The sequence below is a fragment of the Chrysemys picta genome, chromosome 1 (assembly GCF_011386835.1).
Source record: "Chrysemys picta bellii isolate R12L10 chromosome 1, ASM1138683v2, whole genome shotgun sequence".
Classification (NCBI taxonomy): domain Eukaryota; kingdom Metazoa; phylum Chordata; order Testudines; family Emydidae; genus Chrysemys; species Chrysemys picta.
The window spans coordinates 62,060,289-62,079,491 of NC_088791.1; the positions used below are offsets into that span (position 1 = coordinate 62,060,289).

At 40.7% G+C, this 19,203-nt stretch overlaps 1 protein-coding gene across 2 annotated transcripts in view; it reads right to left on the reverse strand.

The window, feature by feature from the left end:
- The window catches only part of PPM1H (protein phosphatase, Mg2+/Mn2+ dependent 1H), a 194,379-nt gene that overhangs the window by 150,760 nt on the left and 24,416 nt on the right, over positions 1-19,203 (reverse strand). The window lies entirely within an intron of this gene.

Below are 19,203 nucleotides of genomic sequence, written 5' to 3' on the forward strand. Positions count from 1 at the left end.
GAAGAGGAAAGGTCGGCTCCTGGATCAGTAACTGGTTACAAAATAGGAAACAAAGTGTAGGAATAAATGGTCAGTTTTCAAATGGAGAATGGTAAATAGCGGGGTCCCCCAAGGATCTCTACTGGGACTTGTGCTGTTCAACATATTCATAAATGGTCTGGGAAAAGGGGTACAAGGGAGGTGGAAAAGATTTCAGATGACACAAAATTACTCAAGATAGTTAAGTCCAAAGCGGTCTGTGAAGAGTTACAAAGGGATCTCAATAAACTGGGTGAATGGGTGAAAAAAATGGTAGATGAAATTCACTGTTGCTAAGTGCAAAATACTGCACACTGGGAAAAATAATCCCAACTATACACACACAAAACAATGGGGTCTAAATTAGCTATTCCCATTCAAGAAAGATCTTGGAGTCATTGTGAATAGTTCTCTGAAAACATCCGCTCAATGTGAGGCAGCAGTCAAAAAAGCTAATAGAATGTTAGGAATCATTAGGATAGGGATAGATAATTAAACAGTAAACATCATAATGCCACTATATAAACCCATGGTACGCCTGCACCTTGAATATTGTGTGCGGTTCTGGTCAACCCATCTCAAAAAGGATATAATGGAAAAGGTACAGCGAAGGGCAACAAAAATGATCAGGGGTATGAAACAGCTTCCATATGAGGAGAGATTAAAAAGACTGGGACTGCTCATCTTAGAAGAGATGATGAAGGGAGGATATGAGAGAGGTCTATAAAATCATGAAACTTGCAGAGAAAGTGAATCAGGAAGTTTTTATTGACCCCTTCACATAACAGAAGCAACAGGGTCACCAAATGAAATTAACAGGCACAGATTTAAAATAAACATAAAGAAGTATTTCTTAATGCAACACACTGCCAACTTGTGGAACTCATTGCTGGGGTATGTTGTGAAGGCCAAAAGTATAAATGGATTAAAAAAAGAATTAAGTAAATTCATAAAGGATAGGTGCATCAATGGCTATTAGCCAAGATGGTCAGGGATACAACCCTATGCTCTGGTTGTCTCTATAGCGCTGACTGCCAGAAGCTGGGAATATGGATGACAAGGATGGATCATTTGATAATTGCCCTGTTCTGTTCACCCCCTCTGAAGCATCTGACACTGACCAGTCAGAAGACAGGATACAGTGCTACATGCACCATTGGTCTGACCCTCAATGGCCATTCTTATGTTCTTAAAGAACACATTAATGGTATTTAAAGAACTCATATTAGAAAAAGAACAGCCTTGAGCTATCCAACCAGCTTCTTGATCAATGACCTGTAGCAGTCCCAGCTATACTAGCAGCATTTGTTTTTTAAACACTAACATGGCTCTGTACTTTCATAGCCATTACAGGAACTGTGAGCACTTTGATGGTCACCAAGGGAAAAGTTGCTTGGTTAAGCTCTCTCTATTGTTTTCATTCTCAGATTTGCTTCCCTCTATATTAGTGACACCTGAGCATGGATATTAGCATCTTTCATCCAGGGGAAACTGGGAGGAAAAATAGCAGATTTGGAATGAATTTCCTCTTAGCCCAGCATACATTTGCAACCTTCTTTTCCCTTTTTCCTGGACCTTCTCCCCCTAAATCAGAACCTATCCTCGAACACAGACTTTTAATTTTATCAGATGGGTGAAGTAACCAGACTGGTCTGAAGGCCATTAAGATGCATCGCAGACTGCAGCATTCGCTAATGTTTCTTACTGTATATGTCTCGCTTGAATATTTTGCAAGTAATTTTCTATAATTTTAAAATAAAGTCTCCATGTTTTAGTATGTACTGTCAACATCTTAATGTAATGAGAAGTGGAAAGCTTTCTGAATGAACAAAGATACAGTTCAGCATAAACTGTTTTTCGAATCCAAATTCTACAACATTAATAGTACCATACTCTGACCCAGCACCTGCCATTTTGAAAGTTTCTTTCATTATCCCATCAGAGTTATAGAGCTAGTTTTATCTCTGTCCCCTTCTTGGTCTCTCTGAATGCACCCCCTCAGGCATCAAGCCTTGTGCCTTTACTTATCACAGGGTGGAATTTTGCAATTCTCCCACTCCTAGACTGAGCCCTGGACTACAAAGCCCTGTGTATTGACCCAACAAGTCTGACTGAATTCTGGCACTTGCAGTTCTTCCCTTTGTGAGTCTGTGACTAGTGGTATCCAGTGATAAAACAGCTTTCCTCAAACCAGAGTATTGTTTATTTTAAAAGCAGGAAATAAAGCACCAGAGAAAAGAGGATTTTAAAAACAGTCTACTTGCATATCTATCTTACCTAAATGTTTTCCATCTCCTGCGGGTAACTTAGGCAAGTCTAACTTCTTCAGACACCCCAATAGGTAGCTTTGTGTCAGTCTGGTTTCTAGGGCCGGCTCCAGGGTTTTGGCCGCCCCAAGCAGCCAAACAAAAACAAACAAAAAAAGCCACGATTGCAATCTGCGGGGGCAATTCGGCGGGAGGTCCTTCGCTCCGAGCATGAGTGAGGGACCGTCCGCCGAATTGCCGCCGAACAGCTGGACCTGCCGCCCCTCTCCGACGTGGCAGCCCCAAGCACCTGCTTGGTAAGCTGGTGCCTGGAGCCGGACCTGCTGGTTTCCCACAAAGAACTTTCCCGCTCACTTGAGAGAGTGTTCCTTTTTAAACCTGCCATAGTCCTTTCGATCTTCTGGTTCTCCCAGGTCATTTCTTATCCTGGCTTTGTTTCTTAACAGCTCTCCAGTGTTTGCTGGGAAGTAATTTATCTTAACGCATACTTTTTCTTTCTTGCTTGATTTTCCTTACTGATCTCTATTAAATTAAACCAATATATTCAGACAGTAAACATCCCAATAGCCAGGTAAACATACAGTATTCATAAATTATTGCAAACAAGCTGTGGTTCCACCACAAACACATTCTTTATAGAAAAGATCAGGATGCCAGAATGGAAAATGTTGGAAAGATAACATTTGATTAACTATTTGCATATCATTAGAAATGATGCGCTGTGACCAAAGGCAACTCTGGATTCACATCCTGCACGCTATTGTAATAATCTTAGTACAAAATATGCCTTGTGAGGTATCATTTGAAAACTAATATCTTGATGGTCAATAATATCATGGTGAAATGTGTGTAGTGTATAAAGTTGTGAACATACACTGAAATTATAACTGCAGTTTGTTTGCCAAACTAGTCTGGGGGAGTGGGTAAATCTGTCCTTCAAAGACAAAGGACAAGCGATACCTCTAGCCAGGTGTCATCAAAGCTGATTTGCCAATCCCCCGTCAAGTGATTCTTTGGCAATGGAGGGGGGCAGGAGCAGATCAATCTGCATTCTAAAAAACAACATGGAACCTCTTTCACCACGAGACTCCATGTCTCCATCCTCATAGCTGGAATGAAAAGTATATAGGGTAAGCCTCAGGAAAATGCATTTCAAAGGGGGACTGGACTATAAAAGTGAGGAGCAAAAACACCCCAGGTATTCTGTCTCTCTCTCACACTTCACTCTTTTGCCTAAAAAGACAGAGGAACCAGACCTTTGGACTTTGAGGGCAGATCTTGACTTGAGAATTTGGTCAGCTGTGTTGCTGGAAACATGTGGTAAGGCTTTTACCATCATTTTAACTTCATTTCTCATGTAACCATTTGAGTTTAATGCATTATACTTGTACTCACTTAAAATCTCTCTGTAGTTACATGAACTTGTTTTATTCTTTAATCAAAACTAATCCAGTATTGCATTTAAACTGAACGGTGTGGGTAACTCCAATTAAAGTAGCAAAGTGTTGTACAATGACCCCATACAGGGGCAATGGACCTCTAATATCTGCACTGTGCAGGAGAGGGCTGGACAGTGCAGAACACATGTTTTGGGGGGAAATCTGGGACTGGGAGTGTGCTGGGGTCACCCTGCAAGCAGTAACCAGGGCTGGTGAAAGCCAGAGTATGACTGAAGTGTGCTGGTAGGCTGCAGCTATACACAGACACTCAGGGTGTGATCTGCAGGCTATTTGTGAGAGGCTCAGGTTGGGAGTTACAGCACCAAAGCATTGTGAGGCACCCAAGGTTACACAGTGTATATACACCATACAAAGTGGCAGTGAAAAATATATTATTATTGTGTGACCCCTGGCACTGGTGTCTGCAGTCTACACTGCAGCTTCCATCATCCCCATGAAAAGAAGAAACACAATGTAAGAGCAATAGCCTCAAGTGTGCTAGGCCTGCAACACTCATTGGATCATAAGAGACTTTCATTCTAATCAGTAAGCAGCTCATTTAAATCTCAGCAAAGACATTACCTCTAGGCTCGCACATCCCTTTTTGCAGAGTCCTGTCAATTCATTAGCAGCATTTGTTTTACAACATGTTCTATGTTTTTGTTATTAAGATTGTTTGTTTTTCTCTCTACTGTATACATGCATAAAGTGTGTAGGATGCATAATTCTTAGCCATACTGATTTTCTGGTTAGCAGTACGGCAATCAGATATTTATTCCCAGTTCCCCAGACTGTAGTAAAGTTATTCCCATGTAGCAAAATGATAAATAGAGGAGCAAATCTAGAGTTGTTACCTGTCTCTAATTTCAAACCCAACATCCTTTAAACCAGGCAAATGCTAAAATACAGGGGAAGCTTTTCTCCATTATTTTAAAAGCTATTTTTCAGACTCACTTGTGTCTCCCATAATTTATCCTCTCAGAGGGTTTGATCCAACAGAAAGATTCTTATTGGTGTCAGGAAGAGTTAAATTAGGCCCTAAAGTAGCAACCCCTGATACAACTGCAAATAGTAATAAATAACTACAGAAAATCCAGGAGTTTATATAGTTTAAAATCAACTGAAATGTCTAAACAGTTAATTACAAAACAAGGTTGGCCCATCTGACCAAAATCCGACTCTGTTTTATAGTTTTAATCATACTTTAAGATTAAATTCTGCTCAGGTAGATGGTGTTACAACCTCTACTTTCTTCCTGACATTTAGAAGTGTCAAGAAAGGAATAAAAAAATATTTTGCAAGATAAAAATCTGCTATACTACACCACTCCCAGTGTTCAGAGCACAAAAGGTAAGTAGAGTATGGGAGGATGAAATCTTCAAATCTGCATTATTTGGGTTATGTTTATGGTAAATTGTTTACCTTTTATGAGTTTTAACATATACACAGAGACCACATTATTATTACACTTACTTATGTAGTTATTCTTAATTACATATTCTGTTTCTTTTTAAATCAAAGTGTTTTTATAGGAGGTTCCTTGGGCTGTTTCCTGTTACAAGTGAAAAAAAGAACAGCTTTTAACACCCAGAGGTTTAGTGACTATTTCTGAACCCTTCTGCTTTAGCTATTTGCAAGCCTGTAAACAAGTTTGTTGCAAATTCTTTTAATTGTAAGACACTAATTGGGTTGAAATGACGACTTCCAAGATTAGTTTACAAGATAAAAAAAAAAAACACAAAGTTTCTTCATAGTAATGTGTCACGTGGTACCCAAGAAGTTATGTTGTTCCAATAAAAAACCCACAGAAGAGTCAGCGACAACATATTCATTTCTTATAGGCCAGTTTTTGATCAAAGGAGTGCCAAGGGGAAGAAGGGAATAAACTGGTTACGGCAGTCGCAGTGTTATCTTTAAAGATATAAAGAGAGGAAACTGAACCCCAAAGTCGGTGCACTTCCACTCTCCCTCTGTCCTCCTGGCACATACAAAAGGTTTGTTCACTTGGAATCTCTGAATTTAATTATAAACTCCAGGATAAATTTATACCAAACAATCCTTTTTTAACAAATGCTCCAACAGTTAAAGAAATATTGTAAAAAAACAGATTATACTCAGCTACAAAGTTACCGAAGAATTCCCTTAAGTGTTTTATTTCAAACTCAGGTTTCTAATCAACAGTTCTTTCGCTGATGGTTCATTTTCTTAAACTGCAAACATTTCATTTCTAAATGTCAGCATGATTTCATCGATGCTATTCTGTTATGAACAAAAAGATACACTAACTGCAAACATGGATAAGCTCCATCTGATGACTATTTTTTTATTCAAATATTTCAGAAAACCAGCTAAATACATTTTCAAAATAAAACACGAAGGACACCTACAAAGTGATAAGAATCACAAAATGCCTTTTCAGTCTATCAGAACGTCCCCTCTCCGGCCTAGCATCAAATGATTTAGCTGGAGACAGCTGCCCTTCTTCCAAGTGCTTGCAGACATTAAGACATTTTTCGGAGGGCATTGGTTGGGTCTATAGAACTACATGAGTATACAGAAGTATATAAAGCTGTACGTCATTCACATGTTTGCAGTGGAACCCACAATATCTCATCCTCTCTCCAATTGGTCTCATGGCTATATCTACACTGCAGCTGGAGATTATAATGTTGCCCAGTGCTTTAGGTATGTACTCAGCTAGTGGCATGAGCTAGCCACCAGTATATCCCCAGCTACACTGCTATATTTAGTGCATTATCTTGATCAAAGCTAACAAGGGTACTCAGGGCAGATACTTTCCCAAACAGCTCTACAAACACAGCCCACACAGGACATGAAGTAAAATCTCACCCCCTTCCCACAGTTTGAAATTATTAGCAAAAACAATAATAAAGTTCTCTCAGGACTGGCTGCTTCTGGGGTTCCTCCCTCAGTACTGCTCAGTACATGCCTTGAGTCTCTCCCCCATCAATCTTAGATCTAAGTGGTAGAGATATGCTTTCAGTCTAAGAGGACATAGGTTTAAGCTCTGCTGTTGGCCCAAGTGGGGTCAGCTGCAAAAGTGGCAACCTTGTGGAGGTTTATGGGCATTTTGGGGGTATATTTGGTAAATATTATATATTTATGGTTTTTTTTTAAGAAACACTGTAGATACAGATCCTATACAGAGAATTACCACATTATTGTAATGATGGCATTTTAGAATAAGTGAGGGCACTTCTCTTGGTTCTTTCTATCCATCTAGGTGATTTCTAAGGTGCCTAGCATCTCGGTATCTAAGCTTTAGAGATAAGGTAACACGAGGAAGGAGTCTCGTGGTCAAGCACTAGCCTCTAGGCTAAAGGCTGGAAAAGCACGGTTAAGTAGCAGGTCACAATTAAACTTTATTGGCAGATCTCTGTGAGGAAGCATGTACTAAACATTGGCTGGAGACAGGCTATCGAGTGTTTGCTTTCAACAGCAAAATCTCCCAAATATCTCATACTCTTCACCCCTTTCCCACCATATGTTGGGAGGGGGGGGAGTATTTTACCAGAAGGTATGCATTTTTGTCTACATATAATTATTTGGGATTGAGATTGAGTGAAGAAATGGGGAAGGCTTTTCTGGGCTCCTACCCTTCCTGCACTTCCTATGTGCACTGGCCTCCTTAAAGGGCCCTCTGCTATGGTGATGCTCCCATGAGTTGAGAAGGGCTGGACAAGTCACTCTCTAGAGCCTGTCAGTGAAAATCTGAGTACAGGTCATGAGTGGAAGTGAAGAAAAAATTTGTTTCCTGCATGGTGGGGATAAGCCTTGCTACTTTTGCAGCATTCCCAGCCCAAATAAGGAGGGTTCATGCAATCCAAGCTATCCATCTATATTCTTTTATGATCTGCCTCATCATAATATCTGAGCGCCTCACACTCATTAAATTTATCCTAACAACATTCCTCTGAAGTAGAGAGGTATTAGTATCTCTTCCCAGGCTGAGAGGGAACTAAAGCAGAGAGTAGATTAAGGGTATGTCTGCACTGGAGCTGGAAGGTGTAATTGCTTACTGAAGTAGATATACCCATGCTAGCTCCGATCAAGCTAGTGTGCTAAAAATAGCAGTACAGCTCTGGCAGCAGGAGGGGCTGGCCACCTGAGTATGTACGTAGGGTCTCAGATAGGATCACTCTCAGGGTGGCTTGTCCCTCCCACAGCACTGGCTACACTTTTATTTTTAGCATGCCAGCACAATCAGAGCTAACATGGGATGTCTCCTTGAGCTGGAAGTTGCACCATCCTGCTCCAGTGTAGACATACCCTCAGTGACTCACTCCAGCTCTCTCAGAAATTCAGATCTCCCGAATGTCAATCCAGTGCCCTATCCCAGGGGCCATCTACCCTAAATCCAGTGGTACTTTCACACATGAAAATAAAAAGGCCTTAATTTTAGCTGCTATCAAATAACATATATAAACTAAAATGAGGAGCAGAAAATTTCTATTCACTCATCTGACAAATATTTATGTAGATATTGAAGATTATATTAGGATTGCTTGGGAAAATGTAAAAAGGAGAGAGATGTAATAGTACAGTATCTTATGAAAAAGCTTTCCATTCATTAAGCAGAGAAGGGAAAAACACACAACACTATCAGTATTCTTCTAGCTGTCAAAGATACACAAAGGTAAATGTGTGCCCGAATAAATACAAATGCTCTCTAATTAAAAAGGTTTCTCAAAGCTATAAACTGACAGAAATATTTTAAAGTCCTTTCAGGTGGATGCTTTTCATGGTAGCTGCTAAAAAGATCTTTTCTACCATAACGTTTAAATTTAAAACTCAACCTTGGCAGTTTCAAACTGTAGGCTGCTGCTCTTTTGAAGTATTAAAGCTACCACTTTGCAAATCAGTGACAGAGCTAGAAGTATCATTGCCATCACATCTCTAAGCAATGATTTCTTGAGAACCATTATCCAATGCTAGTGTGGTAGGGGATGACAACTCAGGCTTTTAAAAATAACTGTCACCAGGTGCAAGAATTTTCTTATCACAACTATTCTGGATGGTACATATATCAAATTTGGGGGTGCAGTACCTGATTTGGTTTCTTGCTCAATTATAAACCTATTTTGGATAATTTTTCTAAAAAGTGAAAGTGCAGAGTGTCTCCATGGCTACTAATAAGGCTGGTACGCTACACTTATATTCGTACAGTGTTGCAATCCGTACTCAGAACTGTAGAAAAGCTTATTAAGGCCAGCTACGTTGTTAAATTTATAGCCATGTTGCTATAAACTAACACTTCAACTGCAAAGTCAATCTCTAGCTGGGAAGGGATTCTTTTCTGGACAGTTAAAATGTACCAATTACTGTGTTTATTGGTAGTGATATCTTTTTAGGAAATTCAGAGATTCAGGTTGTTTAAGACCAGAAGGAACCATTGTGACCATCTAGCCTGACCTGTACAACACAGACCATAGAATTTTCCCCGAATAGTTCCTTTTGAAATAGAGCATATCCTTAAAAAAAAAATCCAGTCGTGATTTAAGAATTGCCAGAGATGGAGAATCCATCACGACTCTTGGTAAACTGTTTCAATGGTTAATTATCCTCACTGTTAAAAATGCACTCCTTATTCTGAATTTGTCTAGCTTCAATTTCCAGTCACTGGATCGTTTTATTATACCTTTCTCTGCTAAACTGAAGAGACTGTTATCAAATAGTTGTTCCCCATGTAGGTACTTACAGATGGTGATCAAGTCACCCCTTAATCTTCTCTTTGTTAAACTACGGTAAATAGTCTCCTTTAGTCTATCAGCATAAGGCATCTTTTTCTAATCCTTGAATCATTCTTGTGGCTCTTCTCTGAACCCCCTCATTAATCAACATACTTCTTGAATTGTAGACACCAGAACTGAACATAGTATTCCATCAGCAGTTGCACCAGTGCCAAAGAAAGGTAAACTAACCGCTCTATTCTCACTTGAGATTCCCCTGTTTATGCATCCAAGGATAGTCCTTCTGGACACAGCATTGCCCTGGGAGGTCATGTTCAATTGATTATCCACCACAACCCACAAATCTTTTTCAGAGTCACCACTTCCCAGAATAAAGTCCCCCATCCTGTATATATGGCCAACATTTTTTGTTCTTAGGTTTATACATGTAGCTGTACAGTAAAACGTCAGAGTTATGAGCACCAGTGTTACAAAACTGACCAGTCAACCACACACGTCATTTGGAACTGGAAGTATGCAATCAGGCAGCAGTAGAAACAAACAAACAAATAAGCAAATATAGTACAGTACTGTGTTAAATGTAAACTACTAAATAAAAAGGGAAAGCAGCATTTTTCTTCTGCATAGTAAAGTTTAAAAGCTATATTAAGTCAATGTTGAGTTGTAAACTTTTGAAAGAATCACCATAGTGTTTTGTTCAGAGCTATGAACATTTCAGAGTTACGAACAACCTCTATTCCTGAGGTGTTCATAACTGAGGTTCTACTGTATTAAAAACACACATTGCTTGCTTGAACCCAGCTTACCAAGCAATTCAGATTGCTCTGTATCAGTGACTTAGCCTCTTGATTATTTACCATAATCTAGTCTGACCTCTTGTATGTAACAGGCCATTACATTTTACCCAGTTACCCCTGTACTGAGACAAATAACTTGGGTATAACTGATGCATTCCTAGTATTTGACTTAAACGTATCTTCCAGAAAGGCATCCAGTCTTATCTGAAGACAACAGGAGGTGGAGAATCCATCAAATCCCTTGGTTGTTCTTTCCAATGGTCACCCTCACCATATAAAATGTGTACCTTATTTTAATTTGTCTGGCGATAACTTTTAGTCATTGGTTCTCATTATGCCCTTGTCTGTTAGATTCAAGAGCCCTTTAGTTCTCAATATCTTATCCTTGTGTAGGTACTTATACATTGTAATCAAGTTACCTCCCAATAGTCTTTTTGATAAGCTAAATAAAATTAGCATTTTCCCTCCTAATTAATTTTGCTCATAATTTCTGTCAGATTTGAGAAATTAGTGCTTTTGAAGCATTATGTAAACATAAATTACTGATCGGTACTGTCCTCTCTTTGATCATATTTAATGTAATCAGGTCATGATCACTGGCCCCCAGGCAATGACCAGCCTCCAGACCAGTGATTAATTAATTTTTATTTGTCATAGGAAGTCCAACATAGATGTACTTACTGTGGGATGTAATACGTTGCGTTATAAAACCATGATCTATAATTTCTAGAAATTATAGAATGATGTTTGTCTAATGACTGAATGCGACCTCCAGCTTGTCTCCCCCAAACTAAAGTCCTCTCTAACAACACAATTTTTCTTTCTACATATTACAGCTAACAGGTGCTTAAGGAATAACTCATTCTCTTCTCTAGCTTGATTTAGTCATCTGTAACAGATCCCTCCTGATCTTTGTTAGCACATGAATCCATATGATTTTTTTAAAATCCCAAGTTTTTGACTTTTTCCAATAGTCTTAAAACAGGTAATGGCGTGTTTAATGTAGAGTACTGCCATCCCACCCCCACAATCTTTTACCCACTTTATCCTTCTTAAACAAGTTAGAACCAGTGATTTAGAGACATTCCAATCACGTGACTCATTCCAGCAGGTCTCAGTAATACCAATTATATCAAATTTCTTCTCATCAATGAAGCTTTCTAATTCCTCTTGATTGTCACCTAGACACTTAGCATTGGTATACAAGCATCAGTTCAATTTATTTGCAACTCACTAAATTTGAATTTGACACACATTTGCCTCCTTATCACCCTCCCTTTGCATTGTTAAATGCCCTATTGGGTACTGCAGCTAGCTAGTCTCCCAACTAAGATTTCCCGCTCCCGGTGAGATGTAGGAGTAACACTGTCTGAAGTGGCTCATGACAGAGTGCTTATCTCAAGGCAAACGGGCAAAAACACCCCAAGCCAGAGGTGTGTTCTATGATTAGACTTCACCAAGCCAGTAACAAATGTGAACTCCTGGCTCACTAGAACAGTTTTACCTTGGAGTCACAGACAGTTCCCTTAGATTCTATCTTGCCACCCAGACAAACTGGACTTAGTGATAAATGGTCCCTTACATGGAAAAAAAAACAAACAAAAAAACCCACCACAATATTCAGGTCGCTTCCAGTCCCAGGAGAGCAGTCACCTACCCAGATTAATTGATACTCTAGAAGATCTTACACCAAAACCAATGCCTGTAGCCAATCCTGTAATGAACTATCTAAAAGTTTATTAAGTAGAAAAAAAAACAAGAGAATTATTTACAGGTTGAAGCAAGTAAACATATACATACAAATGAGTTACCATCTAAATCTTAAGAGTGACAAAGCTGTAGAGATCTGTCAATTAAAAGTGTCTTTCAGGGCGGGCCCAGGAGGCAGCCCTTGGGGAATCCCTGGTTTCAGGTTAGAGCCTCTTTTCACTGTGTAAATTCTGACAGGAACAGAGATGGGAAAATTTTCCTGTGACTGTTTTATTTCTTTCATTCAGCTTCTAAAGTCCACAGGACCAGTTTCCGTGCAATAGCATTTCCAAGGTGTGATAGGGCCATTAACCAAACCTTTGTATTGGGATGTTCCTTGATGGCCCATCCGATTTTGATAGTCATTCTGGATGGGCGGGGCGGGGGGGGAGGGGGAGAGGAGTACCATGCCTGGGTTCACAAGTTCAGAGCAAACATTTTCAAAAGGTATAAAGTAGGTCTGTCAAGTGATTAAAAAATTAATCGCAATTAATTGCACTGTTAAATAATAGAATACACCTCTACGCTGTCCTCGGGAGCCAAAAAAAATAAATAAATATCTTACCGCGTTATAGGTGAAACCACATTATATTGAACTTGCTTTGATCTGCCGGAGTGCGCAGCCCCACCCCCCGGGAGCGCTGCTTTACCGCATTATATCCGAATTCGTGTTATATTGGGTCAGAGGTGTACCATTTATTTAAATAATTTTGGATATTTCCTACATTTTCAAATATATTGATTTCAATTACCACACAGAATACAAAGTGTACAGTGCTCACTTTATATTATTTTTATTACAAATATTTGCACTATAAAAAACAAAAATAGTATTGTTCAATTCACCTAATACAAGCACTGTAGTGCAATCTCTTTATCGTGAAAGTTGAACTTACAAATGTAGAATTATGTACAAAAAATAACTGCACTCAAAAACAAAACTGTGTAAAACTGTGGAGCCTACAAGTCCACTCAGTCCTTCTCGTTCAGCCAATTGCTCAAACAATGGGGAGCTATGGCGGGCCACAGGAAATAACTCCGCGGGCCGCATGTTTAAGACCCCTGGCATATATGGCACATAAATACCTTGCAAGGCCAGCTATAAAAGTGCCATGCGAACGCCGGTTCTCACTTTCATGTGATATTGTAAATAAAAAGTGAGCAGCATTATCTCCTGCAAATGTAAACAAACTTGTCTGTCTGAGCTATTGGCTGAACAAGAAGTAGGACTGTATGGACTTGTAGGCACTAAAGTTTTACGCTGTTTTATTTTCAGTGCAGTTATGTAACAAACAAACTAAATCTAAGTTTGTAAGTTGCACTTTCATGATAAAAAGATTGCACTACAGTACTTGTATAAGGTGAAATGAAAAATACTATTTCTTTTATCATTTTTACAGTGCAAATATTTGTAATAAAAAATAATATAAAAGGAGCACTGTGCACTTTGTATTCTGTGTTGTAACAAATCAATATATTTGAAAATGTAGAAAAATATTGACAAATATTTAATAAATTTCAATCAGTATTCTATTGTTTAACAGTGTGATTCCAAAAAATTGCGGTTAATTGCACTTTTAGTTAATCACGTGAGTTAACTGCGATTAATCGACAGCCCTAGTATACAGCAAAACATACATATTTTGTTATAGCATGGAATACAGACATTGCAAGTGAGATTAATGCATGCAGCAATGTACAAGCATTTCATACAGGCTAAACACTAAATGCATTCTTATAAGGCTAATACCTATTTTGAGCAAATTAACATACAGGTGAACGGGTCCTGTCTCCAGACATAAGTTTGTCACTTCTTAGCTAATGCATGGAGCCTGGGCAAGAGCTAGCATCTGGCCTGCCAGTGTCACAGCAGTCCATCCCATTCATACAGCCCTCTCCCTGCTACTATGTGGCTCAATGTTCTACAAAATAAAAGCCTCAGCTTCACAGTCATGCAGCTAATAGTCCACCTCCAGTACTTTCTGCCTTCTCTCACTCCTGGGACTGGAAAGATCTCCAAGAATATTATTTCTTCAGCTCCCTTCCAAGGATCCTGAAGTCTATAATCTGTGCAGTTCCACGTGATACCAAGTCATTGGTTCCAAGGTATATCACCACCAGCGGAGATCTGCCAGGTGCCTTCATAATCTCATCCAAAATTGTGGTTACATTTCATATTTTCACTCTGGGGAGACAACTCACCCTCCTGTTGTCCTTATGTCCTTTGCTAAATTCCTTTTCCCTTCTTCTATGGAGTCACCAACGATGACTGTTTGCCCTCTTAAGATGATTGAGGAGCCTCTCTCGGATGCTATTAGCAAGCATGACCATCTTAATTTGCACTAAGATGTTAAAAACAGTTTGTGATTTCAAAGTAAAATCTTATCTAACATGCAAAACGAACATGCTCCCTCAATTCTGCATCTTAAAATTTCCAGAAGAAATACAGTAAACCAAATCTATATTTTAAATCTATTCCCTTTACTAAGTGTCAGCTATCTTAGCCCCTGTAGATTTTTAGACTAATTGGGCAGTAGTTCCAGTGGCAGTGTTATTCTACAACAATAATTATCAAGGAATGAATCATTGAATGATGTGGAAAAAATTCATCGTCATGATGGATTTTTATTATTATTTCACATGAAAACAGGCAAGATTATTTGCTTTTACTCCTTTCCTCAGCTTCCAAATGATAGCAAAGTTAGAAGCTAACGCATTACGACCTGAATCAAATGAAATCCTCTGCCCAGAAGTCCAGCGCTGCTGGTTACGGCTATCCCCTTTGTGGACCACTCTCAGGGTCATGCAATCATTCAATTCCTGCAGCAAAGAATATAATCACATAATGCTAGAAGAGAGATACTCTGCCTTCAAAGACTGAATAGATGCAAGGACCAAATTCAGCCCTAGAGCAAATGGTTGCAATGCAACTGAATTAATAGGAGCTGTGCAGGCTTATACCAGTACCACATTTGGACTAGAGAGTTTGGTACATTGTGACTATGAACAATTTAAATTCTTGCTCTCAGAGAGAGAGAGAGATCGATCACAACCCGTGACTAACATGGTCTCTGCTTCTACACCATCACAATTATCTGGTACAATGACTGCCAGCATTTTACAACCTGTAAAAACCTAATGAAAAGTAAAGATCAACAGACTCAATGATTGACAAATATCCTTTATTAAAACTCTCTCACTTGTAAGAATCACTCAGAAATAAGTAGACATACCAGGCAGGTTTAGCATGCCCAAACCAAGGTGCCCTGAAAAATGGTGATGTGTCTACTGTTTAAAGCAAGGAAACTATTGCATATTTTATTCCAATTTTTTAAATGTGTGTGTCCATTTGCTCTAGGTGCACATACAAATATTAGAAAATATATGAAGAATTAAACATCAATTGCTCTCCCCTCCTCCTCTCCCCCCAAAAAAACCCACTAATCCCAGGTTCCACTCCTTTTTTAAAAACCTAAGAAACACACAGGTAAAAGTAGCATTGGTTGGAAACAGAGGGAGAAATTTCAGATAAAGGGAAGAAGCTTTTTCTAATAGGAAGAAACAGTGCTCACTAAGGCCAGATTTCAATATCTTGACTCCCAATGAACAGTACTGACCAGTCCAGGAACAATATTGGTGATTTCAGGGAGACTACCAACATTCAGAATGAATAAGGGTATCAGAATGTGGGCGTAGGAAGCTGCATATTGGAACCGTTTGAACACCCTATTCTTCGCAATTATCATAACGAGCCAATGAGTTGCCCTAGCGCTACTGCCACAACAGGAGATTTTCACAAAACCTCAATGTAGAAAAGGCCTGTGTGCCACTCAGCACAGGACATCACCATCAACCCTGCAAACTGGTCTCACACACCTGCTGTACCTCTGCCGGGTCTTATAACAGCCTGGTCCTTAGTCAATATTATAACAATCTGGTATTTTCAACCACAACAAAGGAAGTATTAGGGCCTGAGAGGCTTGATGACACCAAGAATTTTTTGAGACACACAGAAGTGAGAATATGATTTCCCCCCCATCCCATATGCCCTTTGTTTCCCTTCCTGGGGTAGCCCAAAATCTAGTGTGCTTCAACAGCAGCAGCGGGAACTACAAGTTATGAACTACCACCTGCGGCATGTTAGGAGAACTTCCAAGGTCCTGCCAGGAAGAACCCTCCACCCTCCCAGCAGGTAGTTTCAGCTCTGACCGAAGCTGGGAGCACATGGCAGTCAAGCAGAGGGGAGGCTGCTGGACTGGAATCCTGTTCTATGTTTCCTTACAGAAGAAAACTTTGCTCTTGGTGGTTTGAGTGGATCTGGTCTGAGGTGAATACACACTGGCATACAACACAGAGCACACTGAGGACCCTTAGGCCAAGTTTCCCAAAGTTGTGCAAAAAGCTCCAAAGCAGAGTTACCCTATCTTGAACAACTTCGCACTGGGACAGAAAACAGGAGCGGGGGTTACACTAGGTTCCTAAAAAAAACAGACAACCATTGTCACAGGAGAGTCTCCCATTGACACAATTCATAAGGGCATTCAGAAGGGTTTTGTAACAACAGATTCTAGTTTAGGTAGGGTTACCATATGTCCGGATTTTCCCCGGACATGTCCGGCTTTTTGGTCCTCAAATCCCCGTCCAGGGGGAATTGCCAAAAAGCCGAACATGTCCGGGAAAATACTAGTCCCCTGCTTACCTTAGAGCGGCTCCATCAGGCTGCGAGCTGCAGGCGATTCCCCTGCGGCGGCGGCTGCAGCTGCTGCCCCCAGACACCTCAGCTTCGTGTAGCTGAAGAGCCGAGCTGCCCGAGCGCTCCCGGCTTCACGGTTTGCCGGGCAGCCCCCAGACCTCCAGACCCTGCACCCCTGGACGGGCGCTTCCCCAGCGTCGCTGGAGCCCAGGAGGGGAAGCACCCGGCCGGAGGTGCAGGGTCTGGAGGTCTGGGGGCTGCCCAGCAAACCGTGAAGCCGGTAGCGCTCGGGCAGCTCGGCTCTTCAGCTGCACAGAGCTGAGGCGTCTGGGGGGAGCAGCAGCAGCAGCCGCCGCCACCACGGGGGAATCTGCCTGCAGCTCCCCCCAAACACCTCAGCTCTGTGCAGCTGAAGAGCGGAGCTGCCCGAGCGCTACCGGCTTCACAGTTTGCCAGGCAGCCCCCAGAGCCTGCGCCCCCGGCCAGGAGCTTCCCCTCCCATGCTCCAGCTGCACTGGGGAAGCGCCCGGCCGGGGGCGCAGGGTCTGGAGACTGCCAGGCAAACCGTGAAGCCAGTAGCGCTCGGGCAACTGTTTTGCGTGGCTGGGAGGGAGGAGGGGGAATGCGGGGCACTCAGGGGAGGGGGCAGAGACGGGGCGGAGTTGGGGCGGGGCCTGAGAAGGTGCAGGGCCAGGGGAAGGGGAGTGTCCTCTTTTTTAAATCTTTAAATATGGTAACCCTAGTTTAGGAAAATCGAATTGGTTCCCTTTGGATCTGATCCTCTAGCAATGAAGATTCTAGAACGGAACATCACTTAAAGAGGAACAATAAGAGTTCAGAGAGACTGAGGGAAATTCAGATAATAAAATAGTCCTGTCTCACCAGAGCAATGTTCCAGCTGAGAAGTGCAACAACAAGGCTTCAGTTATATCTTCCAACTGCTAACTAATGAGTGGCAACATTCTTACGGAAGGAGACATCGAGAACATTTTAGCTGCATATATATTACACAAGTGTTTGCAACCCATGCTGGGGAGAAATCTCAATCAACTGTTTTTATACTTGCTATTTTGGGTGAGAGAAGGAGTAAGATAAACAGCGTTTCAAGAACACAAGTGCTCTGTCTATTGACAGAAGGCCGAGTACCATCTGGCATAAAGCCTGTGCTTCTCAGAAAGAGCAGAGTTTTTTGTTTGTTTTTTCCTTTTAAAAGGTTCTCTTTGGGAGAAGGTTAGGAGAGCAATTTCTGCTAGCAATCACAAAGGGTCCTCTAAACCTCACCTGATTCTTGTCATCCTCCGTACATATACAGATGAAACCTATGCCGCCAATTACTGGGTGTCCTCACTCCCCTCTCCAACTACAGAGGTCTGCTAAAGCTATACAGGAAGAGATTCCTTTTCAGAAGCCCCCCCAGGACAAAGCCTACATTTATAATAAAGCAACGCTCATTATTAACCACAGATTCCAATTAGTGGTCAGATTTTTATTTTTAAATTCCCAGACTCTGACCAAATGAGAGTAAATACATTATTTATGATTGAGCTGAAATGTAATTTCATAAGCATCGTTAGATTATTTTGCAGGTTGGGAGCCTTATTTCACCCTCCAATGGTAAAACCTGCATGCGTGGGAGTGTAGGCAGGAGGACAGAGAACCAAGGAAAATCAACTGGGTTCACTTTGCAGAGTTTCTCATGCTCAGTGGAGAAAGATTTGAAGGGCTACAGAAGCAGGCACAGCCTTCAGACCCCATGGAAAACTGGTGACGTGCAAACTCCTTTCTGGTGTTGAATGCTTCCTCTTAGCAATATACCAACAGACATGTTGTATAATTCCAGTAATCTGATCAGAAAATCCTAGTTATCCAAATCCAGTGTATCCTACATGCAAGGTAGCCCTTTTTTAATCACCTACTAATAGGCTGTAGTCCACGAAAGCTTATGCTCTAATAAATTTGTTAGTCTCTAAGGTGCCACAAGTACTCCTGTTCTTCTTTTTGCGGATACAAACTAACACGGCTGCTACTCTGAAACCTACTAATAACTGCTCAATTAGCCTCTTAGCACCTGTTAGCACTAATCAGTGGCTTTGTATTTGTATAGCAGCTCTTTTGCATCAGTCATGGCTGTGCAAAAATAAATGCTCACAAATGACAATTGTTTTCAAAAAGATAAATAATTCAAAATTAAATTATGTACACAGAGGTTTTAATACAATGTTAGTGTTATAAGAAGTTTTTTTACACTCTTTGCTAAATACTTTGTACATTATTAAACATTGGCAGTACTCCCTTCATTCCCCATATTTCTGTATTCGTGAAACTGCAGCTCAAAATAGCATGTTTGTTTATCCAAACACCTGGTTATCTAAAACTTTTTGATGTTTCCCAGGCCAGTCAGATACACGGGAATGTACTCTAATACCTCCCACTTAATTCTATCGGTCTCAGGAGCCATGCTGCCATTGAATCCCCAGTATACAAAATTCCCTTTTCTCAAGTTGCAAGCAGCTTTAACATCTGCATGGA